Source organism: Lutra lutra, chromosome 12 (genome assembly GCF_902655055.1).
Source record: "Lutra lutra chromosome 12, mLutLut1.2, whole genome shotgun sequence".
NCBI classification, from domain to species: domain Eukaryota; kingdom Metazoa; phylum Chordata; class Mammalia; order Carnivora; family Mustelidae; genus Lutra; species Lutra lutra.
In genome coordinates this window covers 35,462,943-35,483,376 of record NC_062289.1, presented here as the reverse complement: position 1 = coordinate 35,483,376, position 20,434 = coordinate 35,462,943, and the positions used below count along the sequence as shown (strand labels likewise).

General features: G+C 39.9%; 1 long non-coding RNA gene across 1 annotated transcript in view; it reads right to left on the bottom strand.

The window, feature by feature from the left end:
- LOC125082584 (uncharacterized) overlaps positions 1 to 20,434 on the bottom strand; it is a 68,015-nt gene that overhangs the window by 8,193 nt on the left and 39,388 nt on the right. Inside the window, exon 3 of the long non-coding RNA XR_007122016.1 lies at positions 6,653 to 6,756. This is a non-coding gene — a long non-coding RNA (uncharacterized LOC125082584). The remainder of the gene's footprint in view (positions 1 to 6,652; positions 6,757 to 20,434) is intronic.

Here is a 20,434-nt window from a genome sequence, read left to right as displayed (position 1 = left end):
TGATTTACATTATGTTGCAATTTTAATACCTATTTGCTATGTACAGATAATATTTTTCCATTAAAAGAGGAAAATATCTCCATGCAAATGAAAGCAGTTTATACCTAGATAAGAAATAGAATTACCCAGTTGTTTTGTTTTATTTTCTTATCTAGGTATAAACCGCTTTCTTTAAAATACAGACCCTGAAAGATATAGGAGGGAAAGCCTCTGCCAACCGTGCTCTGACTGCCTGTATGTCAGACATAGATTCTCACATACTCACAAAGATTCAGGTCAACCTCAGTCAAAGAATCAATAATTGACTTGGTTACTAACTGTTCACCTTGTAACTGTGATCACAACACTCACAGTACATCTGCCCTATTTTGGTCCTGAACTCTTAGTTGGTTGCTTAATTCTTGACCAGAAAGTTAAATGTTTTGCCCTGAAAGTGTCCTGCCTCCTGATTCAGAGCCCACCACAACTCACTAGTGAGCCTATTTCCTCGCCATCATTAAGGGTGCACAAATCGCCATGCTGAGAGGAAGTCTATATGGAGATTTGCAGATGGTGAGAGAAAGAGAGGAGAGAGGTAGGATCTGATGCATGAAAGATAGAAGTTTTAGATATTGAGTCTCTAAGAATGAATGAATTAGGGTCTGCGAAAGTGGATACCCTGAGCAGTGTGCATAAGGTACGCACTGTCCAGTAGCTGTCTTGTCTTCACTATAGCACTCATCCTATTTTCCTCTGGAACATTGGGCAGATTTTTAAAAGTCAATGAACTCCCCCGTGGTGCTGCAGTCACCACCCTGTTTCTTTTCCCTCGCCTTGGGGCTCCCTGGGTGTCTGTGGTTAAGTGCTCTAAGAGCCGCTGATTATTGTGATTTCCTTTAACCAGCTCAACACATTCTTTGCTTTTCAGTTGTTGATGTCAGTCCTAATGTGTTGGGCCAAACACATTGGAACTTGTTAAGATTCTCCAAATAGCTTCTTTGTGCTGGAGAAATCACACCACTGACAGGCCCTCCTCTCCGGGCTCCCTGGAGTTTTTTATGCATGTGCTATGCCCCCTACTGTCCCCATCACTCTGTCTCACAGAGGAACTGACATTTAGAGCCAGAGCTCAGATACCAAAAACACATTATTTTTTAAAACTTCATTTCTTTCTATATTTCCCCCTTAGTCCATTCAAATGCTGAACGTAATAAAGTTGCCAAAACTCTCCCTTCATTGGAGTGAAAACCATTCATTTGTCGTCTCAATTTAAGATTCCTGACTCCAAATAGAAGGATATTCTCTGTGGACGTAATGGGACATTTAGCAATTCATTCATTTTCTTCACATGCTACTTATTTAGGCGCTCAGCGGTTGGCGGCTTTGATGTGGAGTGGTGAAATTATAAAGACATTACATATCATAAAAATATAAATGAAAGAAAACACAGACCCTCTTTTATATCAGGCTAAATTGACTGCTGTCATATTAAGGGTATTTTGTTTAATAAATTATACCCGTTTCAAGGTATTCCCTCGAGTGAGTCACTACTTTGTCTTTTATTTCCTTTTTCTTTCTTCCTTCCTTTTTTTTTTAAACGAAATAGGCTTTTTCTTTCCAGTATATTGATGTAAAGAACTACAAAGGGCTCCAATATAGAAATTAATGTCTCTGATACCAAACTTCATTTGGAATTTGCCATATTGAGCCAGTAAGGCAGTCATGTCATGCATGACTTGTCAATTCTAACTAACATTGTTGTATGTTCAACATAACAAAAGAGCTTTGGAATAAAACCAAATTCATGAATTATATTCTTCAACATTTAGTTTCTTGAAAAAGTTCCCCAAGTATGACTACCTGTCTTAGTCAGTTTGGGCTGCTATGACAAAATACCACAGACTTGGTGGCTTATAAACAACAGATATTTCCTTCTCACAGTTCCAGAGGATGGAAGTCCAAGATCAGGGTGCCAGCCTGGTTGATTGAGAGCCCTCTTCGGAGTGGCAGACTTCTTATATTCTCACATGGCAACTCTGTCAGCCCTCTTTTATAAGGACATGAGTCCCATTCAGAAGAGCTCCATTCATGACCTAATCACCTCCCCAAGACCTCACCTCCTAGTATCTTCTCTTTGGAGGTTATGTTTCCAACACAGGAATTTTGAAGGGATACAAATATTTATACTATAGCACTACCTCTTTAATATTTGCTTTATGAAGCTAAGATTGCTTATACTAATAACTCCTTCAATAACCTATTCTGTGCCTATTCGTCATAATTGCACTTAATCCTATTTCCAGGTTTGCTTCCAGCTGGGCGGACATGTCCAGCAAGGAGCTCCAAGATGGAAGGCAGAGCCACCTGAACCAGGGGTGTCACAGGGACCATGTGTGGGGTTGGCCTGTACATAGGATCAGGTAAGGGACCTTTTTTTGTTCCTGCTGGAAAGACATGAAATTGAGTTTGTCAAGCAGATGAAGGAGCTGGGAGAGAGTTGTGGGGTCACTGATGTCAAAGTACAGAAGAGAAGAATGAAGGTAAAGATTCAGCTGAGAGATGCTAGGTCAGAAGGAATGAGGGGAGTAGAAGAAATTCTAAGGCCAGCATAAGGTACAAAAGCAAAGATGGGCTTTGTTGTGAACAGTCTGAGATAAAATTAGGTGCAAGATCTTTCTCATTGCTTATTATTTTTAAATGTTAGAAACTCTCTTATTATAGACCATTTTTGTCCTGAGTTGGCTGTCATCATTAGCCAAGAATAATGCCATTTAGGAAGTAAGTGTGTCCTGTGATTTTATGATTTGACTTATTATTTTATTCAGGCTTCAAGAAAGACTTATTAGTATTACAGTATTCAGTGAGAGATATAGGTTTCCCCTCTCCATTCCTTCCCTTCCTTTTGAACGGATCACGGCTTGTGTTGCATCCTCAAATAAAAGACCCAACTCCTCAGTTTATTGAGCTGAAATTATCTTGGTGTTCTTCAGCCTGTGCCTTGGGGTTCAGAGGTGGTTCATCACTGGGGAGTTTCTCCTAGTGACAGACTCCCAATGAATACCCAGGCTCTTGACTCCCAGCCTGAACTCCTGTCCTTGGGCCATATGGCCCTTGGTTTAGAGGTAAGGGCCATGATGGCTTAGACACCCTCACCCCTCTCCCCCCTGCCTTGTTAGAGCTTATCTGGTAACTTTGGCAATGATTTGCAAATTACAGCGTAATAAGTTCTTAATCCAGTTTTATTTTAACATCTTCATTAATTATATGGAAGAAGGAGACAACCACCCGCTAATTAAATTTTCAGATGTTGCTAAATTGGGAGGAGTTGCAAACCCAGCCGAGAGCCAAAATGCAATATAAACGAACCTGGAGAAGTTAAGGGGAAGGGCAGGTAGAGGATCAGAATCAGGTTAAAATTAGAAACAAAAACATGGAGGTTATCTCGAAAGGAGATGTGGCAGCTCCGTAAACTCGGGGGTGGGGAACAGCCTCGAGGAGTCAGGCAGATCATGGATTGTGATGGAGCAAAGGCAGGAGGCTCAGGGTGCCAGGGTGCCAGATTTCCATTTTCTCCTCCCAGAAAGGAGCCCTGCCTCCAGTCTGGTAGCTGTGTCTGACAGACTTCAGGCCCAATGCTTTTGGTCACCATGGCCTGTGAAAACAACGAGAGGGAGCATGCCAGCCACTCAGGGGGTGTGCGAAGATTTGTTTCTTGCATTCCTCACAGTGCCTTGTCCCTGCCTGGGCACAGGGCAGATGCTAAAGATTGAATTAATTAATGTATGTGAAAATGGTTTAGAAAAAAATAAAAAGCACTATGGGAAGAGAAAAGATTATTGTTTTTCTTTACAGCAATGATAATTATTATCAATCTTTGTTAAGTTAAATTTAATTGAAGTTGATTAGGGGGAAAAGTGGCATATGTGGGCAAAGAGAGCAGAAAAGAAACAACAGCCAGAATGATTAGTGTGGGTTTCTCCTCCTAACTGCACTTGCTCCATTTCTAGGGATGTTACTTAGGTTGCTAGGAGGCTGAGGCCCTTTGATGACAGTGACAGACCTCTGTCCCAGGAGAGGACACCAGAGGTGCTTTTATTAGCCCCTTGAGAACAGGTTATGTGTAGAATTCAGTTAGGAAGAGTGGCTGCTGGGGCCAAGGTGGAACATTTGAGCACTGTAAAGATTGTCACCCTCACATGAAGGAAACATTTTTGACTCCCTCACCCTACTCATGATGGCTTCCCAGATTTAGTCACATTGACCTTCAGTCAAGTCCCCATTGTGGATACATAGTCTCACTGCAGCATAACTGTATAATTCAAGCCATACACATTCATTCCTGGCCTCAGCCACCAAATATTACCACAGATGCTACTGTGACCCCTGATTAGTATCTCTTCAACTACATGCCATTGGTTACAAAGGATGCTAAATGAATGAGTCTGTGAAAGGGATTTCCAGGGCATCCCATCCCCAGAGCTGGATAAAACCCTGAAAGATAGTCCTTGTCTTACTAAAAGGAAGAAGCAATTTCATCATATGAAAAATAGCAGAATCACTAAGATTTTCTCTTCCTACAGTAGAGTTTTATTTTCTTCCCTATACTAGATTCTGATAGGCCATGGAATATTGCTTCTCTTTTCCTCATATCTTCGGCAATGACTAACAGAGGGTAAACACAAAAAGGGAACTCAGTAACTGACGGATGGCATTTTAGAAAATTAGTGCTTCTCCCAAGTGCCTACTTACCCCCATTAAGGGGGGAAAAAAAGGACAAATACGCTACCTTTTACAACTCTCTATAAGTAACGAAAGGCTGTAGGTAAATAGGACACATCTTTTTTTTTTTTTTTTTAATTTTTTTATTTTTTCAGCATATCAGCACCCAGTGCTCCATGCAATCTGTGCCCTCCACAATACCCACCACCTGGTGCCCCAACCTCCCACCCCCCACCCCTTCAAAATTCCCAGATCGTTTTTCAGAGTCCATAGTCTCTCATGGTTCACCTCCCCTTCCAATTTCCCTCAACTCCCCTCTCCATCTCCCCTTGTCCTCCATGCTATTTGTTATGCTCCACAAATAAGTGAAACCATATGATAATTGACTCTCTCTGCTTGACTTATTTCACTCAGCATAATCTCTTCCAGTCCCGAGGACACATCTTTTTAGTCCAATAAAAGGAAGGTAGATCTTCCACAGAAAGCATCAGGTAGATGGCTCTGCTGAGAAAGCATTGGCTTTTGTCACCTCCTGGCTCCTACCTGGTTTAAGTCAGGAAGTGGAAGAAATGAAAATAGCCAACTAATAAATTTCAGATTATATGGAAAGAGGCTAATTGGTCTTTCACCTTACTTTCCCTGTCATTCCTTCAGGGATTAGGTTAAGCCTCTGTATATGTTTCATCAGGGAGCCATCGGGATTATACCTCGCCTCTCTGTCTATCATGCTGACAGCACCTGTAATGTTGACTCGATTTTGATAAGCCCTACCACTTGTCACACAACATCTTGTAGTCAAAACAGGTATATAATTATGGCGCCCAAAGCAGTTATTAATGTAAAAGAATTAACTAGGAAGGAGGCATGTGCACTAGGACAGTCACTGAAACCTTAAATGGCTATTCCAGCCTACTTTGTGGGGACTGGGTTTTTTTCCTTTGCAGTTCCTGAGCAAAGGATAGACACATTTGTCATTCAGCATGGTGTCATTTCCCACTTAGGAAAGAAAAACTTAAAAAAAAAAAAAAAGACTACCTTAAGTTAAACAAACAAACAAACAAACAAACAAAAATAGTAGAGAGAGTTAGGGTTTGGCAGTGAGCCTGGGGAGTCAGCATCCAGGGAGATGCCTGGTGAGTGAAGGATAGGATGAGAGTGAGTTGCAGCGGTGGTGATAGATTTAGGGTGTCAGGTGGAATGAGGCACAGTAGGAGTTGAGGATGGTTAGGGTTGTCAGGATAACTACTCTCAGGATAACTAGTGGGACACTTTCTCTGGAAGTTGCAGGCTAAGATGGAATAAGAAGCTTGAGTCAATCTCTGGGAGATATCAGGACAAGCATCTGTAGGGTTTTCTGTTTCCAAGGATGATCAAGCATAGCCAGTGTTCAGGCTCTGAGGTTCTGCAGGGTGGGATAGCGTCTCCCAACTGACCCAGGAATTTAAGCTTGAATTGTGTTCCCCCCCAAAAGATATATGGAAGTCTTGACCCCTGAAACCTGAGAAGGTGACCTTATTTGGAGATAAAGTCTTTCACAGAAGTAATCAAGTTAAAATGAGGTTCTTAGGGTAAACCCTAAATCAATGCAACTGGTTTATTATATTATCCCTTTATTATATTATCCCTTATATTAAAAAGGGGGAATCTGGGCACAGAAACTTGCACATAGAAAAACATCATGTAAAGATGAAGGTAGAGATTAAGGTGATGTGACAACAAGCCAAGGGAATACCAAAGATTATTAATGAACCTCTGGAAGGTAAGGGAGAGGCATGAAACAGATTCTCCCTCAGAACCCCCAGAAGGAACCAATCCTGTGGTGTCTTGATCTCAGACTTCTGGCTTCCAGAATTGTGAGAAAACAAATTTCTATTGTTTAAACCACCATGTTTGTGGCACTTTGTTACAGCAGGCTTAGGAACCTAATACGGTAGGAAAGGTCAGCCACCCTCACCTGAATGAACCCATGGCTCTGAGGAAGTCACACTGGCTCAGCAGTTGCAATTCCACACGGGAGATATGATGTTCTTCACTCAAACAGAAATTTGTAGAGTCTGTCTGCAAGAAGAATCAGTGGTATTCAGACTTGTTCTTTAACTAGCATTCGAGAGAGATTAAGTAGTTCAGCCAAAGCCTACAGAGAATACATGGTGGTGGTGGGGCTAAGATCCAGCCCTCCTCTGTGAGGTACTCTATCTAAAAGTATTGCTCAATGATAATGTCAGGATGCATAGTAGGCTGTTAGGGGAATTCTTCTAGGGATCGGTCTCCCACTTTTCAACCCTTACCTTTGAGATGTCTCTCACATCACTTTACCTTCATCTCAGCTTTTTCAGGCTCTTTTGATCTCAAGACAAGAGAATTCTTCTAAGCACGAATCATTTGTCAAACTTCCTCAGGAATGAAGCGTCTCACATAAGCAAATGTTCTAGGTTCCTGATACTCATCCTTAAAGTTGCTGTATTAATCTTAAAAAAATGTAACAAGTGGGATTATTTCTAAAATAGATCATGCAAGTTTAGACAGATATTCTTATTTCCTTAAGCACCATTTAAGTTATCACAATGGCTTAAGATCATTATTACTAATACCGATACACTCTGCTGTTTTTATGCCCCAAGCAATATCTAAACCGCTGTACTCTGTGAGGTTTTCAGTGGGAGAGTGTGGGAAAATATTGTAGTTATCCAGTGCTGCATAATGAATGACCTCAAACTTAGTAGCTTAAAACCACAATTTATTATTTCTCTCAATTCTGTACATCAGGAATTCAGACAGAGCTCAATTGGGCAATTACTTTACATCACATAATGACGAGCAGGATCTTTCACGCTGTTGCTTTTAGCTGAGAGCTTGGCTGTGGCTGGGACATCCAAGATGGCACATCATCCTCCGGAGCCTCTCGCCTTTTTGTACTTGTTAACAGCATGGTGGGCGGACTCCAAAAGTAAAGACACAAAGGCTGCCAGTCCTCTTAAGCTCTCTGGGGTCAAGCATTCCAGAATAATACTTCTGCCACATTCTGTTAGGCAAAGCAATTCCCAATGCCGTCACAAGTTTAATGAGAAAGAGGGTGGTCTCTGATTTTTATTGTGAGAAGTGATATGCTTTATAAAAAAAAAAAAATAGAGGACTTCTGGCAATCATATTTCAAGATGGCCACCGTAGAGATTAAATGGCATTAGATAAAATCTACACCAGCAAATTACCTCTAGGAACCCCTTCCTTTGCCAATGTGGAGATTAAAGTTACTGAGTACCACGTTTTAATAGCTGTGTTGCCAGGTCTGACAGATATCTTTGGATCCTGAAATTTAGGCTTGTAGCCCAAGTGAGATCTATCTTTTTCTTTTTTTAAAAAATCTAAATCATCATAGAAGGAAATTGAGGTGATAAAGACAAAATTCTTATTACCTAACTAGATGTCTGGAGGCCAAAAAAAGAACAAACCCCAAAAGTCTCCCTTGTTGCAAAGACCTGGAAGGGGATAGCAGCTGTAGGGAGACAAAACATTTCCTTTCTAACTACTCTTATTTCTGCTTCACATCTCCTTTGGAGGGAGTCATCACCTGTGACTTTTTTGTGCAATGGTCGTGTATGTTTTTAGTCAAATCTTACACATGCTTTTCATTTATGGTTTTGAATTTTCTGTGAGAAACTGGGAAATGACCTTATATAATGTGCCCAAATAAAAAGTGAAGTAAACTCTAAAAATGAGAAAAGATCACCTTCCATGAGAAGGTACATCATGACTAAACATTTTGAAATTTATTTTGGCTATTGGGGTTATTTTAGTTTCTTCCTAGATTCTCATATATGTTCTAGACTACTGTTCCCTTACATTGTACTCATCTTTAGGATCACCGGGAGTTTTTGAAAAACACATATTTCTGGGTGCACATCAGTATCTTATTAGATTTCAGGGTTTGGGGGGATTGGGCTCAGCACTGAAGGGAAAGAGAAAAAAGCAAAGGAGGCAGAGGAAAGAGAGTGATTTTATTCTGAAGATATAGGAAGAGATCCATATTTTTTTTTTTCTATATTTCAGAAGTTGGAGAGTGAAAAACAATAGTTGGTCAAAGTTGTGATGGAGCAGGTCCCCAACAATGTATCAGATGTAAGTTCACAGAAGTGGGAAAAGCCCATGAAGAGGAAGTACTGATCTGTTCTAAGGCAGGTATAGGTGGAACTATGATAGGATTGGTTTGGGAGTGGTCAAGAGTATGTACCAGAAAGGAAAAGAAGAAAATGTTTGGCTTAAAGAATAGGGTAATCTGGGGCACCTGGGTGGCTCAGTGGTTTAAGCCTCTGCCTTCAGCTCAGGTCATGATCCCAGGCTCCTGGGATCGAGTCCCGCATCAGGCTCTCTGCTCAGTGGGGAGCCTGCTTCCCTCCCTCTCTCTCTGCCTGCCTCTCTGCCTACTTGTGATTTCTGTCTGTCAAATAAATAAATAAAATCTTTAAAAAAAAAAAAAAAAAAAAAAAAAGAAAAAAAAAGAATAGGGTAATTATAGAGAACTGTTGCTTATCAAAACAAACAAACAAACAAACAAACAAAACAAAAACCAAGGTATGTGAACTGTGTTGGGGAGGCAGGCAACTTCCTCCGAGGTAAGCTGAAGTTCGGACCACAGGAACTACTGAAGTTGGCACCAATGGTGCCAATTCCTCCTTGGTAATATCAAAATCAGGCTTAATCTCCTCTAATGGCCTCTACTGCTGAAGTTGTTTATGTGGCAATTCTCAGGAGTGGTTTTATTCTCCCCCTTTTCAGCATTTCCTGATCAACTGAGCTTCAGAACACCAGTTGGATCATGGTGAGGACATAGAAGATATTCAGACCTAAATTCTGATGCCTCTCGAAGTAGCGAGAACTATTTCTTTGGTTAATAATATTTAGCAGTCAGAATAGAGTAGATGGCCATTTTTGGTGAGGCAGAGATTGAAAAGAAGGGGATGAGCACAGATGTGGAAGACTTGACATTGTTACCTGTTGATGTTGGTAACGGCCCATGAATTTAGAATGATAAGAGATGAAGGCATCTCAGAAATTACAGATGAAGAAACTGAAGGCAAGAGAGTAGTTACTTCTTGATTCTTCAGAGAGAATTCACAATGGAATTAGAACACGACCTCAGTACTCCTAGCTATGAGCCCAAGGCTTTTCCCTCTGCAATAGTCTCTTTGAACCTCAGCCACCATCATGTGTTTATAAAAAGCAGTCGAAATATCATGTTGGGGCAAGGGAGATGGAGGGAGTGTTTAGATTCCCATTTCACTAACTCAGATAATTTGATAGGGAGTCATCTTTGGCTTTATTTTAAGTTGTAAAGTTGACCTAATTGCCTCTGTAGTTGTTTTCATAGATTTTAATCACCAATGGTGGTAGCATGTTAATGTGAGGAACACCTATCTTTCAACTGTCTGAAGATATTCAGTAAGTGTGGAAAATGAACTTCTCTGAAATTCTCTTCTTTCTTGGTTGAAGAAGAGCTCGAGATTATGGACAGGTATATTTGGCATGCAGAATGTTACAAGCAAAGAGTTGTATATGAGGTTGCATATTTTGAGAGGTGGTTTAGATATAGTTCAACTTATGCATTGAGTTTCTTTTTTTTTTTTTTAAAGATTTTATTTATTTATTTGACAGAGAGAGATCACAAGTAGATGGAGAGGCAGGCAGAGAGAGAGAGAGAGGGAAGCAGGCTTCTCGCTGAGCAGAGAGCCCGATGTGGGACTCGATCCCAGGACCCTGAGATCATGACCTGAGCCGAAGGCAGCGGCTTAACCCACTGAGCCACCCAGGCGCCCTGCATTGAGTTTCTAAACCTAATTTCTAAATTCTAAATTTCCAAGCTATCACTAAAGTTTGTGTGCTGATTATAAGCTACATGTACCATCTGTGTTAGCTTGAGATATTTGGGAGGGCCTCACCAAGGAGGCAAGACTCAAATATCAAAGGTATAATAAAAAGAGTGAGGTATGTCCAGGGAGTTTTTGAAATAATGAGAGTGTTTTGTCTTTTTTGCTAGATGGAGGATATATAGATGTTTGTTTTGTTATGCTTTATAATCTATAGATACTTCATTCTTTTGTATCTACTCAATATTTTATCACCCTCTCAAAATAAAACAGAAAAGTAGTGAGATGGAATTTTTAGTGGGAAGAATAAGGGAAGTAGTTTATATGGGTATATGAGCCAGCTATTTGAATAAAAGGTGAGGACCCCGAAGTGGGGAAAAAAGGGATTGAAGAGCGAAGTGAGAGACAAGACAGAGCAGGAACTAATAGGTGAAGAGCCGTACTAGGTATCAAGTACAAAGCATCTGAAAATGCCTTGTATATTTTGAGCTCTGAGCTGAGATGGTGAAATTTAATTGCAAGATAATATGTTAAGTCAAGAGCAGCAGATTTTTAGCAACGAGTCAATAGTAAATATTCTAGCCTTTAAAGACCATACTGTCTCTGTTTTAACTATTCAACTCTGCCTTTGTAAAGTGTAAGCAGCCACACAAAATATATAAACAAAAGGGTACATCTGTGCTCCAAAAAACTGTATTGATAAACACTAAAATTTGAATAATTTTTTTACACCATAAAATATTATTTTTAATTTTTTTCCAAATAGTTAAAATCACTTAGCTCACAGGAAGTACAAAAACAGGGTCAGACTTGGCCCACGGGTTGTACTTTTTCTACCCCTAAGTTAAGTGGCTATGATGCAATAAAGTAGAGAAACCGAGTGTATAGTTTGAAATATTAATTTTATCTACATTAACTTCTTGTCTCCATCTTTCTAATTCCTAGACTCTCCTTTAAGATTCAACTTAATTTAGGTGCCTGCGTGGCTCAGTCGGTTGGGTGTCTGCTTTCAGCTTGGGTCATGATCATGGGGTCCTAGGATCCAATCCAGTGCTGGGCTTCTTGCTCAAGAGGGAGCCTGCTTCTCCCTCTGCCCCTCCCCCCTGCTCATGTGAGAGTGCAGCACTGATGCACTCTCTCTCAAATAAATAAATTAAAAATATATTTTTTAAAAAAGATTCAGCTTAATTTTTTTTAAAGATTTTATTTATTTATTTGACAGAGATCACAAGTAGGCAGAGAGGCAGGCAGAGAGAGAGAGAGGGAAGCAGCCTCTCCACTGAGCAGAGAGCCCGATGCAGGACTCAATCCCGGGACCCGGAGATTATGACCTGAGCAGAAGGCAGCGGTTTAACCCACTGAGCCACCCAGGGGCCCTCAGCTTAATTTTTTGACTTGATTCTTTTAGAGAAATTTTAGATTTTCAACAAAATTGAGAAGGAGGTACAAAGATTTCCCTTATAACCTCTGCCCCTACATATGCATAGCCTTCCCCATTGTTAGCCTCACTCACTGGAGTGGTACTTTTCTTTTTGTAATCACGGATGAAGCTACACTGACATATCATAATCACCCAAAGTCCATAGTTTACCATCAGATGCACTCCTGTTATATACTCTGTGGATCTGGATAAATGTATAATGATATAAATCCATCACTGTAATATCATACAGAGTAGTTTTACTGCCCTAAAAATCCTCTGTGCTCTATTCATCTCTTTTACCTGCCACCCTTTGCAATCACTGATCTTTTTATTGTTTCCAAAGTTTTGCTTTTTAAAGAATGTCATATAGTTGAAATCATATAGTATGTAGCCTTTTCTGATAGGCTGCTTTCTCTTAATAATATGTATTTAAGTTTCCTCCATGTTTTCACATGGCTTGATAGCTTATCCTTTTTTAATGCTGGATAATATTCCATTGTCTGGATGTCCCACAGTTTATTTATCCATTGACCTACTAAAGGACATCTTGGTTGCTCCCAAATTTGTGCAGTTGTGAATATAGCTGCTACAATCATCTGTGTGCAGGTTTTTATGGGGATGTTAAATTTTCAACTCCTTTGAGTAAATAAAAAGGATCACCATTGCTGGATCATATGGTAAGAGTTTGGTTTTGTAAGAAACCACCAAGCCAAACTGTCTTCCAAAGTGGATATAACATTTTACATTCCCACCAGCAATGAATGAGAGTTCCTTCAACATCCTCCCCAGAATTTGGTGTTCAGATTTTGGTCATTCTAATAGGTATGAAGTGGTGTCCTATTGTTGTTTTATTTTACATTTCCCTGATGGCATAGGATGTAGAGAAACTTTTCATATGCTATTTGCCATCTATATGTCTTTTTGGGTGAGGTGTCTGTTAAAGTCTTGCTCATTTTTTGATTGGGTTGTTTGTTTTCTTATTGTTAGGTTTTAAGAGTTCTTTGCATATTTTGGAGAACAGTCCTTTATCTGATGTGTTTTTGCAAATATTTTCTCCAATTTGCAAATATTTTTGTTTAATGATATTGAGATTGTCTTTCAGAGAGCAGAGTTTTTAATTTTAATGAGGACCCTCTTATCAATTATTTATTTTATGGATCATGTCTTTTGGTGTTCTATCTAGAGGCATCACTGTACACACCCAAGGTCTTCTAGATTTTCTCCTGTGTTAACTTCTAGTTTTATAGTTTTGCATTTTATATAAACCTAAGGCTTATGGTCCATTTTGAGTTAATTTTTGTGAAGAAGTAGGGTCTGTGTCTAGATTACCTTTTTTTTTTTCGCATGTGCATGTCCAGTTTTTCAACAAGCACCACTTGCTGAAAAAACTATCTTTGTTCCATTGTATTGGCTTTGCTTCTTTGTCAAGATCAGTTGACTGTATTTATGGGGGTCTATTTCTGGGATCTTCATTCTGTTCCACTGATCTATTTGTCTATTCATTTACCAATACCATACTGTCTTGATTATTGTAGCTTTATAGGAAGCCTTGAAGTTAGGTAGTGTCGTCCCTCCAACTTTCTTCTCCTTCAAGATTGTGTAGACTATTCTGAGTCTTTTACCTCTCATATAAACTTTCAAATCAATTTGTTAATATATGTTGAATAACTTACTTGGATTTTAAGACCACATTGAAACTATAGATCAAGTTGGGAAGAAATGACGTCTTGACAACCTTGAGTCTATTCATCAACACGAAATATCTCTCAATCTCTTTAATTCTTTGATTTCATTCATCAGAATTTTATAGTTTTCCTCATATAGATCTTGCATATATTTTGTTAGATTTGTATCTAAATATTTCATTTTTGAGGATGTTAATATAAGTATAAATTAATATAAATATAAGTGTTTTTAATTTCAAATTCCACTTGCTCTTTATTGGCATATAGGAAAGTAATTGACTTTTGTATATTAACCTTGTATCCTGCAAGGATAATTACTATTTGTTATAATTGCTTATTAGTTCCAGGAGAGGTGTTTTTGGTTGATTCTTTCAGATTTCTACATAGACCATCATGTTATCTGTGAATAAAGACAGTTTTATATCTTCCTTCTTCCATCCCAATCTGTATGGCATTTATTTTATTTTCTTGACTTACCACATTAGCAAGGACTTTCAGGACAATGTTGAAAAGGAGTGATGAGAGAGAACATCCTTGCCTTGTACCTGATCTTAGTTGGAAAGCTTCAAGTTTCTCACCATTAAGTGTGATGGTAACTGTAGGTTTTTTGTAGATAGTCTTTAACAAGTTGAGAAAGTTCCCATCTATTCCTAATTTGCTGAGAGTTTTTATCATGAATGAGTTTGGATCAGTTCAATGTTTACTTTTCTCCAACACACCATGATCTTTCCTTAGGAACAAATAAATCCCAACTGATTGTGTGTGTATGTGTCTGTCTGCTTTCATTCGATGCTTATAGCCTTGTGACATATCTTAGTATTGAGACCCAGACAAAGTGTTATCCTTTCTTATTTCCCTCAAAGTGCCTAGCACAGTGCTCAATATGTAGCCTGTGGTCTATAACTATTTGACTTAATGCATGAAAGAATAAAATTGGAATTCATCCTGAAGTCATCAAATTAATTCTTCCTTAATGGTTCAGTATAAAGTGTACCAGAATTATACTAAACTTATAAGTTAATCAATGTGAATTACAGGAGTTCACACAATACAAATTAACAGCATTTAGAAGGTAGGTGAGTTCATCTTATAGTGATACTTGCAAATAAAACAGATCTATGTTCGAATTACAGTCTAATTAATCACATCCTATGTATCACTCAGTGTCCTGTCAGAAGAAATAACCAAGCCATTCTATGTATTCCAAACAGAGAAAAACAGTGTAGAAATGTAGTTTGCAGGCTTTCTGCTATGACAGTAGGGAAGAGAGTATATGAAAGCAAATGGGAGCTGAGGGATAAGAGATACTCATGGCAGAGTTCACCCTGTGACTCCTCAGCATCCAGATACACCCCCTTCTGCTGTAGTCAAATTTTTGTATAATGGTAATAAAATCGTCTTGCTTCCACCTAAGAGACTAACCCTCATACTAATAAAGGTATGCATACCCTCTCCTAAAAAAAGCGGAGACACCAAATCCTGTCTATGTCTATGTTTCGATAACGTTAAACTAGCCAGAATTCCATCTGTACATTCTATAACCTGAACACTAAATTCCCACAATTAACCATCACCAACTCTCCTTATATCAAGCTACAGAGGAAGAGAGAGTAGAAAACTGACTGACACATACAAATATGTGCATAAAAAAGGAAATAGGTAAGCTCTTATTGATCTCAATTCTGAAAATGAACATGGGTCTGTAGTTGATATTTATAACTTCTTATCTTATAGTCCATTCATCCCTTTGCCTTTGCCCCCAGCCAGCATCTCAGTTTGTTACATTTCTTCCTCTGCTGGCAAACCCATATTTCATTTCCATAAGTCTTTATCTTTAGTAGTCCTGATTTTATTGGGCTGCTGTCGTTTTCATTTATTATTGAACTTAGATGTAGTAAGAGATGCCTAATGCATAGGAATACATTGTCAGTACTAGAATCCCTGGAATCACACCCCCCCACCCCATCTCCACTTGGCAGAGGGTAATCAACTCTGTGTTCCAGAGTCCCTCTCCCTCTGTTTTCCCCTGCTATCCCAACATGTGATAGGTTACTTTTCTTCCCTAATTAAACATTTTGAGCTGCGAGTCATTTGTAATGATTTATGGCAGCTGTGCTTTTGCCAATCTTACACAGTATTTTTCTTATTACTTAATTGTTTTAGCAGTGCTTCAGCCATTAGTTTCTGAGTTCTGAAAACAGGAAACAGAAGTCTTCTATTATAGACGCCTGCCTAATTAGCTCAGAGGCTGTCTAATGGGGGCTATTAAAAATGCAAATGAGGTGTGATCAAACAGTGAAAAGTTTGGTCCTGACAGAATATACTAATGCAGTTCCCCCCCGCCCCCCTGCAAAATATACCACAATCCTGAATGTAGATTTCTCCCTTCCTTACCATGTGAAATAGCTTTTTTTGTGGTGATTGGATTCTTTCTTCCTCACTGGGCAGGACTACAGTTTAAGAAAAGTACTTAGGGAAATCATTTTTATTTCCCACCCCTCCGTCTAAAGCAGTGGTTCTCAAACTTTAGTATGCCTCAGAATAACCTGGAGGGCTTATTAAAACAGATTCTTGAGACCACTCTCTGATTTTCAATTTGGTAGGTCTGGTAAGGGATCTAGGTACTTGCATTTCTAACCAGTTGCTAGAGATGCCAGAATCATGTAGTATTTGTCCTTTTGTGATTTTGTGATGTCCTCAGCTTCATCCACATTGTCACATATTATAGGACTTACTTCTTTCTTAAGGCTGCATCCTCCCATGATATTCCACTGGACTGTTATACCACATTTTCTTTATGTATTCTTCTGTTGATAGACATTTAAGGTTGTTTCCACTTCTCAGCTATTGTGAATAATGCTTCAAGCAATGAACATGGAAGTGCTAAGATCTCTTCAAGATCCTGATTTCAATTCTTTTGGATACTCAGAAGCATGATTCCTGGGGTCATGTGGTAGTTCAGTTGTTAATTTTGGGGCGAGCCTCCATACTGTTTTCCATAGTGACTGTACAATTTTGCATTCCCACCAACAGTGCACAGGTGTTCCAATTTCTGCATCTCCTTACCAACACTTATTGTCTTTTGTCTTTTTGATAATAGCCATTCTAATAGGTGGGAGGTGATATCTCATATATTAAGATGTCCATACTACCCGAAGTGCTCTGTAGATTCAATGCTTTTGTTATCAAAATCCCAAAAGTATTTCCTACAGACATGGAAAAAAATAATTCTGTAGGGGTGCTTGGGTGGCTCAGTCGATGAAGTGTCTGCCTTCAGCTCAGGTCATGATCCCAGGATCCTGGGATCAAGCCCCACGTGAGACTCCCTGCTCAGGAGGAGCCTACTTCTCCCTTTCCTCCCTATTTGTGCTCTCTCTTGTATCACTACCTGTCTCTCTCTCTCTCAAATAAATAAATAAAAATCAAATCTTTAAAAAATAACTCTATAAAATTCATATGGAACCACATAAGTCTGAATAGCCAAAACAATCTTGAAAAAGAAGAATAAACCTGGATTCATCACACTTCTTGATTTCAAAATACACCACAAAGCTATAGTAATTAAAACAGTATGGTACTGACATGAAGACAGACATATATATCAATAGAAGAGAATAGAGAGTCCAGAAATGCATATATATATGGTCAACTGATGTTCAACAATGGTGCCAAGAATACACAATGGGGGAAAGATAGTCTCTTCAACAAACAATGGTGGGAAAATAGGTTATCCACATGTAAAAGAATGAGATTAGACCTGTTAATCAATAAAATGAAAAGACAATCTGAAGAATGGGAGAAAATGTGTAAGAAGCTCCTATGACTCAACAGCAAAAAAAGCTAATAACCTGATTTAGAAATGGGCTAAAAACTTTAGTGGACATTTCTCTAAAGAAGACATACAAGTGGCTAAAATGTTATGAAAAGATGGCCAACATTGCTAATTACCAAAGAAATGTAACCCAAAGCCACAATAAGATATCACATCACGTCTACTGGGATGGCTTTTTCTTAATTAGCAATGAGAATGGCTTAGTTAAACCAAGTGTTGACTCATTTGAACAGCTTTTCTGACCCTCTGTCAACCCAGATCAGGGTTACTCGCACATTCTCTAAGATTATATTATTGTCATATGACCTGGCACATGATGGTGGATCTAGGTTTTGTGGGGTCTGAAGCTTATATAATTTGAGGAATCTTCGTTATAAGAAAGAATTTTAAGAATTAGTATAAATTTGAGTGAAGATCCCTGAAGTTTCTCAGTTAATTTGCCCTTGCACCACTTTATCAGTTCTGGATATCTTCCTCACTAGATAGTGAGTTCTTTGTGGACTAGGATTGAATCTTATTTGTCTCTGTGGTCCCATAACCTATGGTCCCCTGCCCTCATCTTGCTCCTGGCAGTGAACAAGGAGTTCCTCTGCTTATCTTTCTTCTTTCCTCTGTCTACTCACAGTTCAGGGCCTGATTATATTTGGACTCTTGAAAGAAAAGGATCTGAACAGGGCACTCGGCTCTGGTTATCCTTCTACTACTCTCTATGGAAGCAGGTAGAAAGAAGAGGAAGAGGCCACGCTGGTGGCATTGTGCATGAGGGACGTACAACCTATGGAACTTAGCCAAAGACCCTAAAGGAGGACATCAGCAATTAGTGTTCCATATGTTGGCCTCACAAAACAGTGTTCTCCAGATTTGACAAGCTATAGTCAAGTGCTTTCTTTTCATCTCTTCATTGGTGTGTTAATGAAAAAGAAGCATCCTATTGATTGTAATTCTTAATGCTGCTGTTCACGCCTCACCCAGTGGACTTGAATATTCTGAGAAGGGCTCCAGCTTGAAGGTGCCCTGGCTGCCAGCCACCACTCTCCAGGTCTCCTCGCCTCTGGCAGCTTCTTTGTGGCTAGAATACAAAATGAGGGAGAGGCAGTGTGGGCCACAGTCTGCAGGTAGTTGGGGTGCTCTCACAGAAAACCTGAACACCTCAATGGCTCCCAAGAAGTAATCTGCTTTCCTTACTTCTCCCCTCAGTCTCCACCTCCAGAGTCTGGGCTCCTCCACTCTGACTCATGCTGAAGATCCTGCTTCCCTCGTCAAACTGGTAGCTGGCAGGGGAGAGATTTCTCTTCTCTCCTACCAATCATATCTCACAGAGAAAGAACCTTTTAAGCAGAGGATTCCAAATCCCTCTGTCCTCACTGCTTCTTAACTATTCTGGAAAAATGGTTCATGGGCTGCCAAGCCTATCACAAAGGAAAAAGGAGCATGACAGACATTGAGGGCATTTCCGTTACCACCACAACCATGGCGTTTGTTCCAGAATAAAGGACCGCAGGTGCCCATGCTCCTGGATCACTTTTCTTGCCTGCCATGTGGCCTCTTGTCACTGGCTGCTCATCTTGCTACTTCTTCAATTCAGATGACCCTGACAGAACGTTATCCTTTAATTAGATAATTAGCACATCTCCACCGAACAGGATTTGTCCTTGTTGGGCTGGGGAAAGAAACTGCACATCATGGGGAAAAGAGGAAACACCAAGGCAATGTGCGGGAAGCGCAAAGAGAACTGGTTTGGCCTTTGTCAAGGGGCAGTTGGTGGCACGGTCGGCAGCTTTCAGAGCTACCCTTCCCGGGCAATGGCCGAGATCCGGTTCTTCACAGTTTGCAAACATACAGTGGTACTTGGGTTACTGAGGGAGGGACAGGTTGGACTCCTCCTTGGTGAGCTTGTACTTCTGCCTCTCCTTTCCTTCGCCTCTTCAGGCTTTATAACACTGGCCATCATTCATGCTAGATTTCTTCTGTACCCATCCCAACACTAAATCCTCTCCCTGCTGGACTGGTCCTGTATTGCTCAACTTCCCCAGCCCTTCTCGCTGGGCAGACACTGTCCTGAGCCGACAGCCCCAGAGGTGTCAGAATACAGCTCCAAGGCGAGGCATAATCATAGCATAGAGACCCCCCACCTGCGTGACGCCATGGGCTTCAGGGATGCTGACAATTACATATCCTCAAAGACCAGGGGAGTATTCTTTCTGAAATGCTTCCAGGGTGAAAAAGACTAGTTTGGCACCTCTGTCTGGGGCTTTAAGAGTTATTTTTGTCCTTGAAGTCTAATAGTGGGTTATTGGTAATTATAGGAAAAAAAATGGAGTGGAAATAAGGGGTTTTTAAGTTTGTTTTTTTTTTTTTCTGGTTCCAGTATTATTTTTTGAATTTCCTATTCAGTTAGATACAACTCCTGAGATCATGACCTCTATGATTATAGCAGAAAAAGGCCACCATCATCCGTGAGCCTATGATTTCTACTTTGTTTCTATCGCTCTAACTGACATAATTTCTCTGGACACTGCAGAGAAAGGATGTTACCTAAATGCTTGTTTTGCAGGGTGCCATTTCCATGCACTTGCAGTTAAGGGTGCACGGGGGCCCAGAAGATCTCTCTTCATTGGTGTTTTATTCAGAGCACTCGGAGTGTTTGTTCTGTCCGATGCTTTCAGTGGCTCCCTACTGCCAACAGACTGAAAGCTCCCTCCTTAGCTGGGCCTTCCATTGCTTCCGCAAGTGACTTGCACACCCTCTCTCAGTCACTCTGTCTCATTCATTCATTCATTTCTCCATTCATCCTAAACACAGATTCACTACCTCTTCTAATGTTGCAGAAGCTGTCCTTGGCTCTGGGGCTATGAAGAAGAATAAACAACACCTTCTTCTTCTGCTCTCAAAGGTCTAATAATGCCAAAGAAGACAAGAATGTAAGTTAAAACCA